This window comes from Rhinoderma darwinii, unplaced genomic scaffold (assembly GCF_050947455.1).
Source record: "Rhinoderma darwinii isolate aRhiDar2 unplaced genomic scaffold, aRhiDar2.hap1 Scaffold_58, whole genome shotgun sequence".
NCBI classification, from domain to species: domain Eukaryota; kingdom Metazoa; phylum Chordata; class Amphibia; order Anura; family Rhinodermatidae; genus Rhinoderma; species Rhinoderma darwinii.
The window spans coordinates 512616-525473 of NW_027464133.1; the positions used below are offsets into that span (position 1 = coordinate 512616).

The 12858-nt window shown below is 44.4% G+C and overlaps 1 long non-coding RNA gene across 1 annotated transcript; it reads left to right on the forward strand.

Annotated features, from left to right (window-relative positions):
• Positions 1-6083: 6083 nt before the first annotated feature.
• Positions 6084-12108, forward strand: LOC142724407 (uncharacterized). Its single transcript, XR_012876203.1, has 3 exons — positions 6084-6201; positions 9120-9214; positions 11607-12108. It is a non-coding gene; the product is annotated as an uncharacterized LOC142724407 (long non-coding RNA).
• Positions 12109-12858: the final 750 nt, after the last annotated feature.

Genomic DNA, 12858 nt, shown 5'->3' on the forward strand with positions numbered 1-12858 from the left:
GCATGTAAGTATATAATGGATGAGTGTAATATAATGAGTGCAGGTAGGTATATAATGTATGAGTGTAATATAGTGAGTGCAGGTATGTATATAATGGATGAGTGTAATATAGTGAGTGCAGGTAGGTATATAATGGATGAGTGTAATATAGTGAGTGCAGGTAGGTATATAATGTATGAGTGTAATATAGTGAGTGCAGGTAGGTATATAATGTATGAGTGTAATATAGTGAGTGCAGGTAGGTATATAATGTATGAGTGTAATATAGTGAGTGCAGGTAGGTATATAATGTATGAGTGTAATATAATGAGTGCAGGTAGGTATATAATGGATGAGTGTAATATAGTGAGTGCAGGTAGGTATATAATGTATGAGTGTAATATAGTGAGTGCAGGTAGGTATATAATGGATGAGTGTAATATAGTGAGTGCAGGTAGGTATATAATGTATGAGTGTAATATAGTGAGTGCAGGTAGGTATATAATGTATGAGTGTAATATAATGAGTGCAGGTAGGTATATAATGGATGAGTGTAATATAGTAAGTGCAGGTATGTATATAATGTATGAGTGTAATATAGTGAGTGCAGGTAGGTATATAATGTATGAGTGTAATATAGTGAGTGCAGGTAGGTATATAATGGATGAGTGTAATATAGTGAGTGCAGGTAGGTATATAATGTATGAGTGTAATATAATGAGTGCAGGTAGGTATATAATGTATGAGTGTAATATAGTGAGTGCAGGTAGGTATATAATGGATGAGTGTAATATAGTGAGTGCAGGTAGGTATATAATGGATGAGTGTAATATAATGAGTGCAGGTAGGTATATAATGTATGAGTGTAATATAGTGAGTGCAGGTAGGTATATAATATATGAGTGTAATATAGTGAGTGCAGGTAGGTATATAATGGATGAGTGTAATATAGTGAGTGCAGGTAGGTATATAATGTATGAGTGTAATATAATGAGTGCAGGTAGGTATATAATGCATGAGTGTAATATAGTGAGTGCAGGTAGGTATATAATGGATGAGTGTAATATAATGAGTGCAGGTAGGTATATAATGTATGAGTGTAATATAGTGAGTGCAGGTAGGTATATAATGTATGAGTGTAATATAATGAGTGCAGGTAGGTATATAATGGATGAGTGTAATATAATGAGTGCAGGTAGGTATATAATGGATGAGTGTAATATAATGAGTGCAGGTAGGTATATAATGGATGAGTGTAATATAATGAGTGCAGGTAGGTATATAATGGATGAGTGTAATATAATGAGTGCAGGTAGGTAGGTATGTCAGTAATACACTGCAGAATTAAGGCGGGATTCACACGACAGGGTTTCCCGGCCGGGTGCCGGCCGTTCATAAATTGGCCGGCACCCGGCTGCATTAGCAATAATAGACCATTAGGATGGGGCTATTCACACGACCGATTTTTTGACGGGCCAGGAAAACCGGCCGTCAAAAAATGGGACATGCCCTATTTTCGGCCGGGTACCCGGCCGCCCGGCTCCCATAGAAGTCTATGGGGTCGGGTAATACACGGCCATCACTAGAATGTGTCCCGAGTGATGGCCGGGTCAACCGTCGCTCGGGCACTCTCTCCTCCTCACAGTGCAGAGTGCATGTGAGGAGGAGGAGTTGATGCCATTCGGACGAATGGCTACGCTGGTGATACTGTGTGGCAGGGTCGGGGTGTACAGCAGGTGGAAGGGAGCGCTGCGCTGGCTCCCTTCCCCTGCTTGTTACAGTTCCCGACCGCTGGCTGTGTTTTTACGGCCAGCGGTCAGGGTCCTTAAAACCCGAGCCATAGACTTTTTACGGCTCAGGTTTTAACTTGCTGCCCGCGCGATCGGGCAGCTGAATGTCGGGTCTTCGGCTGTCAGTGACTGCCGGGGACTCTGAGGAGAGGATAGAAGCAGCTTTCACTGCTTCTGTCTTCTACGATGTCTTTTTACACAACGCTCAATGAACGCTGTGTATAGAAATAGAGACAGCAGCGGTGCTGTCTCTATTCCTCCCGGTGATCATGTGACTGGTCACATGATCGCCGGGTGCCGTTAGTGACAGACTGCTGCTGGGTCTTACTAGACCTAGCACAATCCTATTAGTGACAATCGTCACTGTGAGAGGGCTGATTTCCCCTGTAACTGGGGCTGCTGTGCAGCTCCAGTTACAGGGAAAAACATGGTGTAAAAGAAAGAAAAAAAATATTACAAGTTCCAAAAAGGTCTTTTTTGACCTTTGAGGGACAGACCATAATAATAAAAAAATAAGTAGAGTGCAAAAAATTCATCCGATTAAAAAACGGTTGGGGAAAAAACCGGATGCAAATCGGGTCCAAATCGGCCGGTAAAAACGGCAACACGGCCCGGAACGGAATCGGAATGGATGCAAACCGGCCGGGAAAATCGGCCCTGTCGTGTGAATAAGGCCTAACGCAGCATGTGATTACGATTTTTATAAATATTATTCTCTTGTATTAAATAGATTTCTACTACATGTAAACATAAAGGTTTTCTATATTTTCTTTGCTATCTTTTCTCTACCCCACATGGCCACTCTATGGTGATGCAGGTGGGGGCGCTATTTCACTGTTTACCTCCGGCAGCAGAAGGGCGAGGTGCAGCCCTGCCACACAACAACAATCCTGGTTCCGCAGTAGAATTTTCTGTTTTTTTGGTGTAAACTTTTTGCATAGATTTTCATTGTAGGATCTGTACAAAGTGGAGCTGCCAGGAGATCGGGGACTTGATGAGATGGACGCATGCAGCTCCCGTCCGGTACATACTGGTTAGGTGAGTAGTCTCACCTCATAATATCCATGAAAAATGGAAATAAATAGGTTTTGGACAAATATCAAACTATCACTGCCAGGCAAAAAACTTTAAAACCTCATTTTTAATAAATATTAACTGTAAAAAAAATAATCAAATACCAATTTAATTTTACTACAAAACACATAGCACCTCGATCAGTGGTACAAGCATCTTTGGGGTACTCCAGCGGGTAAAGTTCATAGAACAGGGTATAATACTAGTAATACCAGTTCAGTATCCGGGCATAATAAATGAGTAGTCCCACCTCCCCTTTCTCATCCATATTAGGCTCTGTTCACATCTGCGTTGGGGTCCCGTTCTGACGGTCCGTCGGAGGTTTCCGTCAGAACGGGACCCTGAGCAGGCACCGACGAAAGCCAGGGGTTTCCGTTTCCATCACCATCGATTTCAATGGTGACGGAGCCGGTGCCCGTGGTTTTGGCTTGTCTCTTTTGTGCACCGGACCCGTCGTTTTTCCGGAAGCAATAGCGTAGTCGACTACTGAAATCAATGGTGATGGAAACGGAAACCCCTGGTTTCCGTCGGTGTCAGTTTGTGTCTGCTCAGGGTCCTGTTCTGACGGAAACCTCTGACGGGAACGTAAGAACGGGACCCCAATGCAGATGTGAACAGAGCCTTAGGGCATGACCAGACGTGGCGGAATTGCTCTGGAATTCCGCTGCGGATAGTCCGCAGCAGAAATCTGCAGCGTACACGTTTCTCCATTGCTTTCCACAGCTTTTTAATTGGGTTAGTTTACACGTTGCGGACAATTCCGCTGCGGAGCATAGGCTGCGGTGCAGAATTTGGCTGTTGCGGACGTGTAGCGGACTTGTAGCGGACTCATTGCGGAATTTCTCCATTGACTTCAATGGAGAGTGAAAATTTCGCAATGAAGTCTGCAGATGTTATGTGTGCTGCGGAGCGTATTGGTTTTACTAACATGATAGTTCTTCATTCTGGCTGGACCTATGTATCTCTAGATCTACAGCCAGACTGAGGAAGTCAATGGGGCTCCCGTAATTACGGGTGACTGCGTGTGTGCACCCATAATTACGGGAGCGTTGCTAGGCGACGTCCGTAAATAGTCACTGTCCAGGGTGCTGAAAGAGTTAAACGATCGTCAGTAACTGTTTCAGCACCCTGGACAGTGACATCCGATCACAATATACATCAACCTGTAAAAAAATAGAAGTTCATACTTACCGAGAACTCCCTGCTTCTTCCTCCAGTCCGGCCTCCCGGGATTACGTTTCAGTCCAAGTGACGGCTGCAGCCAATCACAGGCTGCAGCGGTCACATGGACTGCCGCGTCATACAGGGAGGTCGGGCTGGATGTCGAAAGAGGGACGCGTCACCAAGACAACGGCCGGGTAAGTATGAATTTATTTTTCTTTTACTAGGGAAAGGGCTGTCCCTTCTCTGTATCCTGCACTGATAGAGAGAAGGGAAGCCCTTTCCCCCTCAATACGCAACGGCCAGTCCGCATCAATTTAATGCCCATTTTAGGCAAAGCCGCGACAGAATCTGCAACGCAGATTATGTGCGGCATTGATGCGGACAGTGTATGCAGAACTCCGCCACATCTGGTCATGCCCTTAGACTGTCACACAGAAACCTCTGCATGTTCTTTATATCCACAATTTCTAGTTATAATCCCTCCTCATCGGGCTGCAGCGGCCAAACCGCAGGAGAAGTGGGGGGTGTGAACATAATCTTAGGCAGCTTTGGCTGGAATTACAGCTGTGATTGGATAGAGTAGTTCACATGTGGACACGAAGTCCCTGTTTACACACCAAGTTTTTTGCAGGTGGAAAAATCTGCCTCAAAATTCCTTCTGCCGCTTTTTTGACGCATTTTTCGACTACGGCCATTGAGCACCGCACGCAAAAATGCTGTGAAAACCGTTTTCTTTGCCTCCCATTGATGGCAATGGGAGGTCAGAGACGGAAACGCTTGAAGAAAGGGCTTGACGCTGCTTTTTCCTGTGAGTGTTTTTTTCTCGTGGGAAAAACGCCTCTGCATCCCATTGAAATCAATAAGATTAGTTTTCGGACGTTTTTTGATGCGGTTTCCACGTCAAAAATGCTCCAAAAAAACTCGGTGTGAACTAGGCCTAATATTTCTCCATATATTACATGTGGATTTTGCAGTATATTTGGCTGTGCATCCTTTGCATTACAATCTACTGCAGATTGTTACTGCTGCAAGTTTATGCAGTTTTCTAGAACCCTATTCACATTCATACTTTATGTGTCAATTTGACCATGGAAATCTGCAATAAATATGTAACATGTGAACATAGACTTAGGGGCTACACGTGATGTTTCAGGCTACATTTACACACTGCAACCAGGTTACATCACACTTGTCTTCTCTCCCAGATTGTCCTGGAGACTTCCAAACTAGGGAAGATCTTACATGATGTAGCTGCATAAAGGAAGGCACTCTGCTGGGACTATTTGTGAGGGGGAACTCTGCTTGTAGTGGTTATTGGGGGCAGTCTGCTGCCACAAATTATTGGAGGCACTTTGCTGGCAATATGGTTTATTGAGAGGTCTCTGCTGGTAGTGTTGTTTATGAGGGGGCAGTATACTGGCACTGTTTAAGGGACAATACTCTGCTGGCACTGTATGGGGGCACTCTGCTTAGTCTAATTATGGGGTCGCTCGCTGATAACTGAGGCGGCTTCTTAGCTGTCCCTATCGGTGGGGTTTACATAGGAAAGAAATTCGCAAACCACATCTCAAAATCTCCCTGTAGTTGATTCTAAAAACAGACAAGTATGGCTCAGAAAAACGGCTGCAAACAAATAACCATTGATGTGAATGGAAATGAACAAAATGTTTTTCGCTTTCTGCGATTATTATTGACATGTTTTATAAGACATGTTGCATCTCGTGTTATACACAGCAGGAGGCAACAGCACACGTCTTATCACACAGGAAGAGGAAATACATCAGAAAGGGAAACGGGAAGAGGAAGAGCAGCGATGTCATACAGGAAATACAGGGAAGTGACATCATCACAGGAGGTAACGTATATCCTGTGTGCGGGGACCCCAGAAATATGATGAGACTGACGTATCAGGGCTGATACATAGTAATGTTATGTTAATGTTATGTTATTATATATCATTACGTGTGTGTTTAGGCTGTGCTTATATATGTTAGTAGGTCGGACCAGAAGGATCGCGTGTTCTGTATACAAGCTCCAGATAAGAAGAACATGGATCAGCAGAACACCAGCGCTCCTGGGACTGCGCTCCAACCACACAGCATTTCATCCGGAGGATCGACTGTTCCGTAGTCCAAAACGTCGCTTCTCGGGTTCTATTCCTACAATGGAGGAAAAAGTCAATTACATATTTTCAGTAATTATTGTTACAATATCTCCATTAAGGAAATCTCATGTATGGAATATTTTTTGTATCACCTTAACTTCTGGTTACACCTGAAATGCCCTATAAGGGTATTTAGATATCATAGAGGGGGGTATCACACTGAAGACCCTCTCTATGACCCAAATGGAAGCTCTGCGCCACCTCTGTCCAGAGGCTGTGTGTGGTATTGCAGCTTTTCTGTATTGAAATGTATAGGGCTAAGCTGTCCACACACCGCACATCACCTGTGGACAGGTGTGGCACTGTTTTTGGAAGACGTCAGCTCTATTTTTCTAATTATGTACAAACCCTTTAATGAAATAATCTCTTTAGAGGGTTTTCTCCATCTCAGGCCTCATTTACACGAGCGTGTGTGTTTTGCGCGCGCAAAAAACGCAGCGTTTTGCGTGCGCAAAAGGCACTTGACAGCTCCGTGTGTCATCCGTGTATGATGCGCGGCTGCGTGATTTTCGCGCAGCCGCCATCATAGAGATGAGGCTAGTCGACGTCAGTCACTGTCCATGGTGCTGAAAGAGTTAACTGATCGGCAGTAACTCTTTCAGCACCCTCGACAGTGCATTCCGATCACCATATCGAGTAACCTGTTTAAAAAAAAGAGGTTCGTACTTACCGAGAACTTCCCGGCCGTTGCCTTGGTGACACGTCCTTGGTGACGCGCCTCTCTTGACATCTGGCCCCACCTCCCTGGATGACGCGGCAGTCCATGTGACCGCTGCAGCCTGTGCTTGGCCTGTGATTGGCTGCAGCTGTCACTTGGACTGAATTGTCATCCCGGGAGGTCAGACTGGAGGAAGAAGCCGGGAGTTATCGGTAAGTCAGAACTTTTTTTTTTTTACACGTTCACGTATATTGGAATCGGAAGTCACTGTCCAGGGTGCTGAACCAGTTTAACTCTTTCAGCACCCTGCACAGTGACTGTCTCCTGCCGGGTTCGGTCAAAACGAGTTCGGCCGAACCCGGTAAAGTTCGGTTCGCTCATGTCTAAGACACTCCGTTCGGATGTTTGTAAACAGAAAAGCACGTGGTGCTTTTCTGTTTACATTCAGTTTGACAGCTCTTGCACGAATCACGCAGTTCGCACGGAAGTGCTTCCGTGCGACCTTCGTGGTTTTCACGCACCCATTGACTTCAATGGGTGCGTGATGCGCGAAAAACGCAGAATTATAGAACATGTCGTGAGTTTTTTTCAGCGCACTCACGCTGAGCAAAACTCACGGACCGTCTGCATGCCCCCATAGACTTGTATAGGTCCGTGCGACCCGCGTGAAAAGCACGCGAGTCTCACGGACGTATATCACGTTCGTGTAAATGAGGCCTCAGACGTTTATGTGATATCCACCTATGCACATGCACGCAGCACTCTCCTTTCTGTACTATGGGAGTTACACAAATAGTTCAACAGCGCTCAGCTGTTTCCGAAACTTCCATAGAACAGAATAGAGAGAGGGACGTGCGAGGCCTTTCCCAAGTCATTCTCCACCTGGAATCAGCAGCCATTAGACGGGACAGGGATCTGGGAACAAAGCAGGACAGGGTCAGGGAGAGACCTCCGTTTTCTACATAGGTGTGAGTCCCAGAGAAATAGTAAGATGGGAGTACCCCTTTAAATAAAACTTCTTGGTGATAATCCATTTCCTTAAAGGAACAGTGTCATCACAAATTATTTTTTTATATGTTAAAGATGTTAGTGCTTTATTAAAAACGTTTATATTCATTTGTGTGTTTGTGTTTTACTTTTTCTTATTTTTACACTTTTTCTTCCCTATGGGGGCTGCCATTTTTTGTTCCATTTCTGTCTGTGTCGATTAACGACACATACAGACATGGAATACGGCAGCCACAGTCCCATAGGGACTGCGAACGGCTCCCGTCCCATTGACTTCAGTGTACGGCGTCTGTGTGGGAACTGCGCATGCGCCGCTCCCACACAGTCCAATTCGAAATTGGCGCCGTCCGGCGCCATTTTCCTGTGGACCGGAAGTCGCGGCCGGACAGTAATATTACTACTTCCGGTCGCGGCTTCCGGATTTGTGCACTTGGACCAGCGGCAGCAAACGGAGCGGACGGGCCGGAGGGAGCCGCGGCGGCAGGAGCAGGTAAGAGATTTCAATGTATGTTCGTGTTTGTGTGTGTTTACTACTGTATGTAAACCTACTACACTGTGTGTTAGCTCAAAAAATGGCGACACACAGCGTAGGAGGTTACACCGTTCAAACCCCTCGTTTATCCCGGCACTAGCCAGGATAAAGGAGGGGGGGATGCTGAGAGCTCACTAGAGCGAGGGCTTTTAACCCATTGTTGCAATGCTGCAATTTTGGGAATAGCTCCATCTAGTGACCAAAAATGGGTAGTATTATAAATTAGAATTAATTTATAATATTTCCTGACTATTTCCTGACTCGTGAAAAAAATAAAAAAAATTTGAACAATGTTTAATCACCCACACACTAAATGTTTAATTTTTTAAAAAAAAACATGTTTTTCTGGCAACACATTCCCTTTAAGGTGTTTAATTAAACTATGGACAGTGAGGTCGAAGAACCCGCACCCAAAATATCTATAGTGGAGTGACATGCGTGTTACTAACGCTGTATACAAGCTCCCCACGTATAACAGACAGGGCCCTCACTGAGACTTTGTAGGGGCTCCTAGAGACAAATATATATTGATGTACAGACATTTTCCCCTCCGTTATTGTGCAGCAAGACCTCCCCACATATAACAGGCAGGACCCTCACTGACCCCCTGGACAGACACATAGGCCTGAATATATTTATATCTTTATATTTTTCATTATTCACCTGCAGGAAATGTTATTTTTAGAAATGGGGAGAAATACTTTGAATTGTGTTTTTTTAGTTTCTGATGTTATTTTTGTTACTTCTCAGGTATAAGGAGAAAAGTAACCGGCACATACAAGATGAGACGGGGATGAAGATGTGCGGAGGACTGTACCCCACCGGGAAAGAGCGGGCTGTCACTGGTATTACCATGGGGCAGATTTACTAAGGCCTCATGCACACGACCATAGTGAGGTACATTGACCGTGACTTGCGGCTCGTACGTCCGCGGAGTGTCACCCACAGCCGCCCTCAAATCGCAGGCCGTGCATATGACCACGTGCATTATTTTCTATGAGCCTGTACCGCAAAACACGACCGTAATAAGACATGTCCGTTGTTTTTGCGGTCCAGGTTCCTGGGCAATGCATGGACCGTGGAAACCAAGGTCGTGTGCATGGGCCCATTGAAATGAATGGGGCCGCAATTCACCTGCAGATTTGCGGGTGAATTGCGGCCGCAAAAATACTTTCGTGTGCATGGGGCCTAAAACTATCTGAGTTTTACACAGTGTAAACTGATACAAGGAAGTCAGAAATTGCGCCAAATTTATCACAGTGGTGCACGATGTATGATAGGTTTTACTAGACATGTTAGACACTTTTCTCTTCCTTATACCACCTCTTGGTTGGCTTAGTTTAAGACACGCCCCTTTATTCTAGGCCACGCCCCTTGTCAAACACGCCACAAAATGTGTCTAAAACAATTAATAAATATGGCGCACAACATGTACGCCATAATTCTGGCTCAATTTGAATAGTAAATCTGCCCTACTATAAATGTAATATAAATTTGGGGTTAGTATTCAGGGCATATTCCCTATTTAAAGAATTGATAAGAGTCGGGAATCCTTCAGCTTAGTCCATTCTCTCTACTATCAGTCAGTACAGGGAGTAGTAGTACATATAAAACATTACATTGTCACCATGTCAGCTTTATTCTGCCTGCACTGACAGCACAAAGTCTTCATGGTGACTGCAGGACTGGAAGTCAAGGACCACCTCTATGATGTCCGCGGGACCTAATAGGGATATGGCGCTTTTTCCATTTATTTGTTGTTGTACTGTAATGAGAATATTATTTACATGCAGTATTTATTGCTAGGGGTATTTTTTTTTCCTGAAAATTATATAAAGAGCAAGTGGCGTAGGATTGGTTCAGACTGGTGACATCAAGACACAAATGTGACCTCAAGAATTCGTCAATGAGCTGATAATCCCGGTGCCAATTCTGGCTGCAAGTAATATATAAAGGGGCACACCTACCTCAAGTACTGGCACAGTATAAGGTCATCAGGGTGACTGCAGGACTGGAATTAACGCTCTTTTATGAAAAGGGTGTTTTGCAATGTTCGGCACATGGCAGCTTTGTGTATATAGTAGTATATAGACCCTACTGCACTGATTCTTCATACTATACCCTAATATAGCATAGTTGACAATATTTGGAATTTCTTTCTAGGGACACTTTGGTTTCAGATGGATTGAGACAGGACTTGACAGGGCGTACCTTTGACAGAACGTGGTTCATTGGGCATGGCTTGTCATGGGGCAGGGTTAGTGAGAATACGCTTTGTGTACCAGATATTCCCTGTATTCTGTCCTCACTATAAAAACCTTGCAGTAAGGACAGTATAGAGGGAGGGTATTGCCTGCAGAATTGATCTAAGTAAGTATGGCACGTGACCACTGTGGCCAGTGATTGACTAGTGCGATCATGTGCCGATACGGGACATCACTGGTCCAGCCTATGTAAACAGGCCGGCAGGGGATTGTGAACTGCCGGCACTGGAGGCGCAGACAATTAGAAGGTGGGTATTTGCTAAATGGTGCAATTTTCAGTTTGAATTACAATTTTTATAATGCCTGGAAAACCCCTTTAATACCAAACCCTAAAATGTATTCAGACCCCGGACAAATCCCCTTTATGTGCTTCCCGCTCCTTCAGCAGCTCTGGGTCCCATTCGGCTCCGGACCCCACCTCTGCTGGCTGAGCCAGGAGCTGTTAGTGATATTTGCCTTTACATATTGTAGTAATCCAATAGATAAAAGCCAAGTTTTTTAATAAAATCTTGCGATGTAGTTTGGGTGGGCACTGCGCCTTTGATTGCATGACAAATTTTTCTTGGAGTTCCCGTTTAAAAATTGGTAAGCGGCGGGTAACACAAATACTTCACACGTGGACGGTAAAGTAAAACCCATTTTATTTTGACTGTGTTTCTGGACCGGACTGGTCCGGGACTAAACTTGACTGGTCCCTTCGTCAGGTTAAGATCAGATAAAGGGACAAGTCGTGCCATAAACGCGTATTTAAATAAAATTCTACCATCGCTTGGCGCCCTATCTGTCCCCGTTTTGAAACCTTTGTGTTAACCGCGTCTTGGTTGAGCAGATTTACTTGTGAATTTTGTATCTTAGTTGAACATAGAACGCACTATCTACCTACCTGGCAGACAAAGGGTCTTGGTGTGGGTCACGGGGAATATCTTCAAGAGAGCAACTCTTCACTAGGACATTTTATTTATTCTTGTTTCAGAAGGGAATGTACCGTACAACATCAGCAGGAGGAAGCCCTGGTGTCGAGAACGTCAGCCATGGAAAGGGATGTGCCAGATCAAGGTCTGAAAGCTAAAGAGGCAGCAGATATGAACCACTAATGTCCATCTAAGAATGCCGTAATGTCATCCGTCCACACCTCCTCCTTCCCATCCCCCACTGTCCAGAAGGGGTTTTTAAGATCCATCCAATTAAAAGACAACTGTCCAGAAGTCTTTGAAAATGAAGCCTTGTCCATGATTCGCAGGGCTGCGGTGAAGTACAATGGTTTTGGGTGTTTAATGGCAAGTCTCTTCAGATGCCCGGCAATGGACTTCCTCCCCTCGTCCTGTTTGGTAGGGTCTCTGCACTCCCTTTCCTGTAGAACAGCTGCCCCTACAGATTCCCAAGGCCATCCATATTTTTTTCCTGTCTGGCTGATAGCAACACATGTCAATAAAAACATACCTCAATGTATTTATTGTATTTCTAATAAAAATGGATAGACAAATACATAAAAAGAATTTGTTTTAATTCCAAAGAACTATCATGAAATCTATATTATACCTGTGTAATCAATTGTGGACATGGTCACTGATTCATTGAAGAATGAGTAGGCTGGGTAACCCGTGGAGTAACATCTAAACAAGAAAGACATCTTCCTGCTACAAAAACAGGTCATAATCAGAACGAACGTAGACCACCATACAACAAAGTCCAGCAAAGAAATCCCCCAGCCTGAGACATACTGTACTCCGTGTCAGAAGAACAAGAATCTACAAAAAGAGAGACAACTGCATCCAGTCGATGTTCTTATCAACCAAGAGGTTCACAAGGTGAGAAGACTAGTTTACATTTTTTTTCAAGGTATTACCCTAGGGAGCGCTCCTGTTATCATCTTTTTCTCACACTGTATTTTCCTAAGGTACTGTATACATTTCACTCATTAATGCCGACCTAGCCAAGTGAGCACACAAAAAAGTAAGCCTGCGCACCAACCATCTACACATCATTCCAATAAAGGAGTTTTGCCTTTGCACAGTGCTCCAAGGGGAGCACAATACAACTTCAATACTGCAAATACCTAACCTGAACGTCACATCTGCACCTTCCTCTTCTTCTCTTTTGAAGATGTTAGTGTACAGAGTAGTAGGGGAATTGACCAGACATGATGTGCTGCCTCGTGGATATGTCCTATATGGTCAGCCGCCATTCCGAACGAAGCGCCAACTACTGGATGTACCAGCAACCAG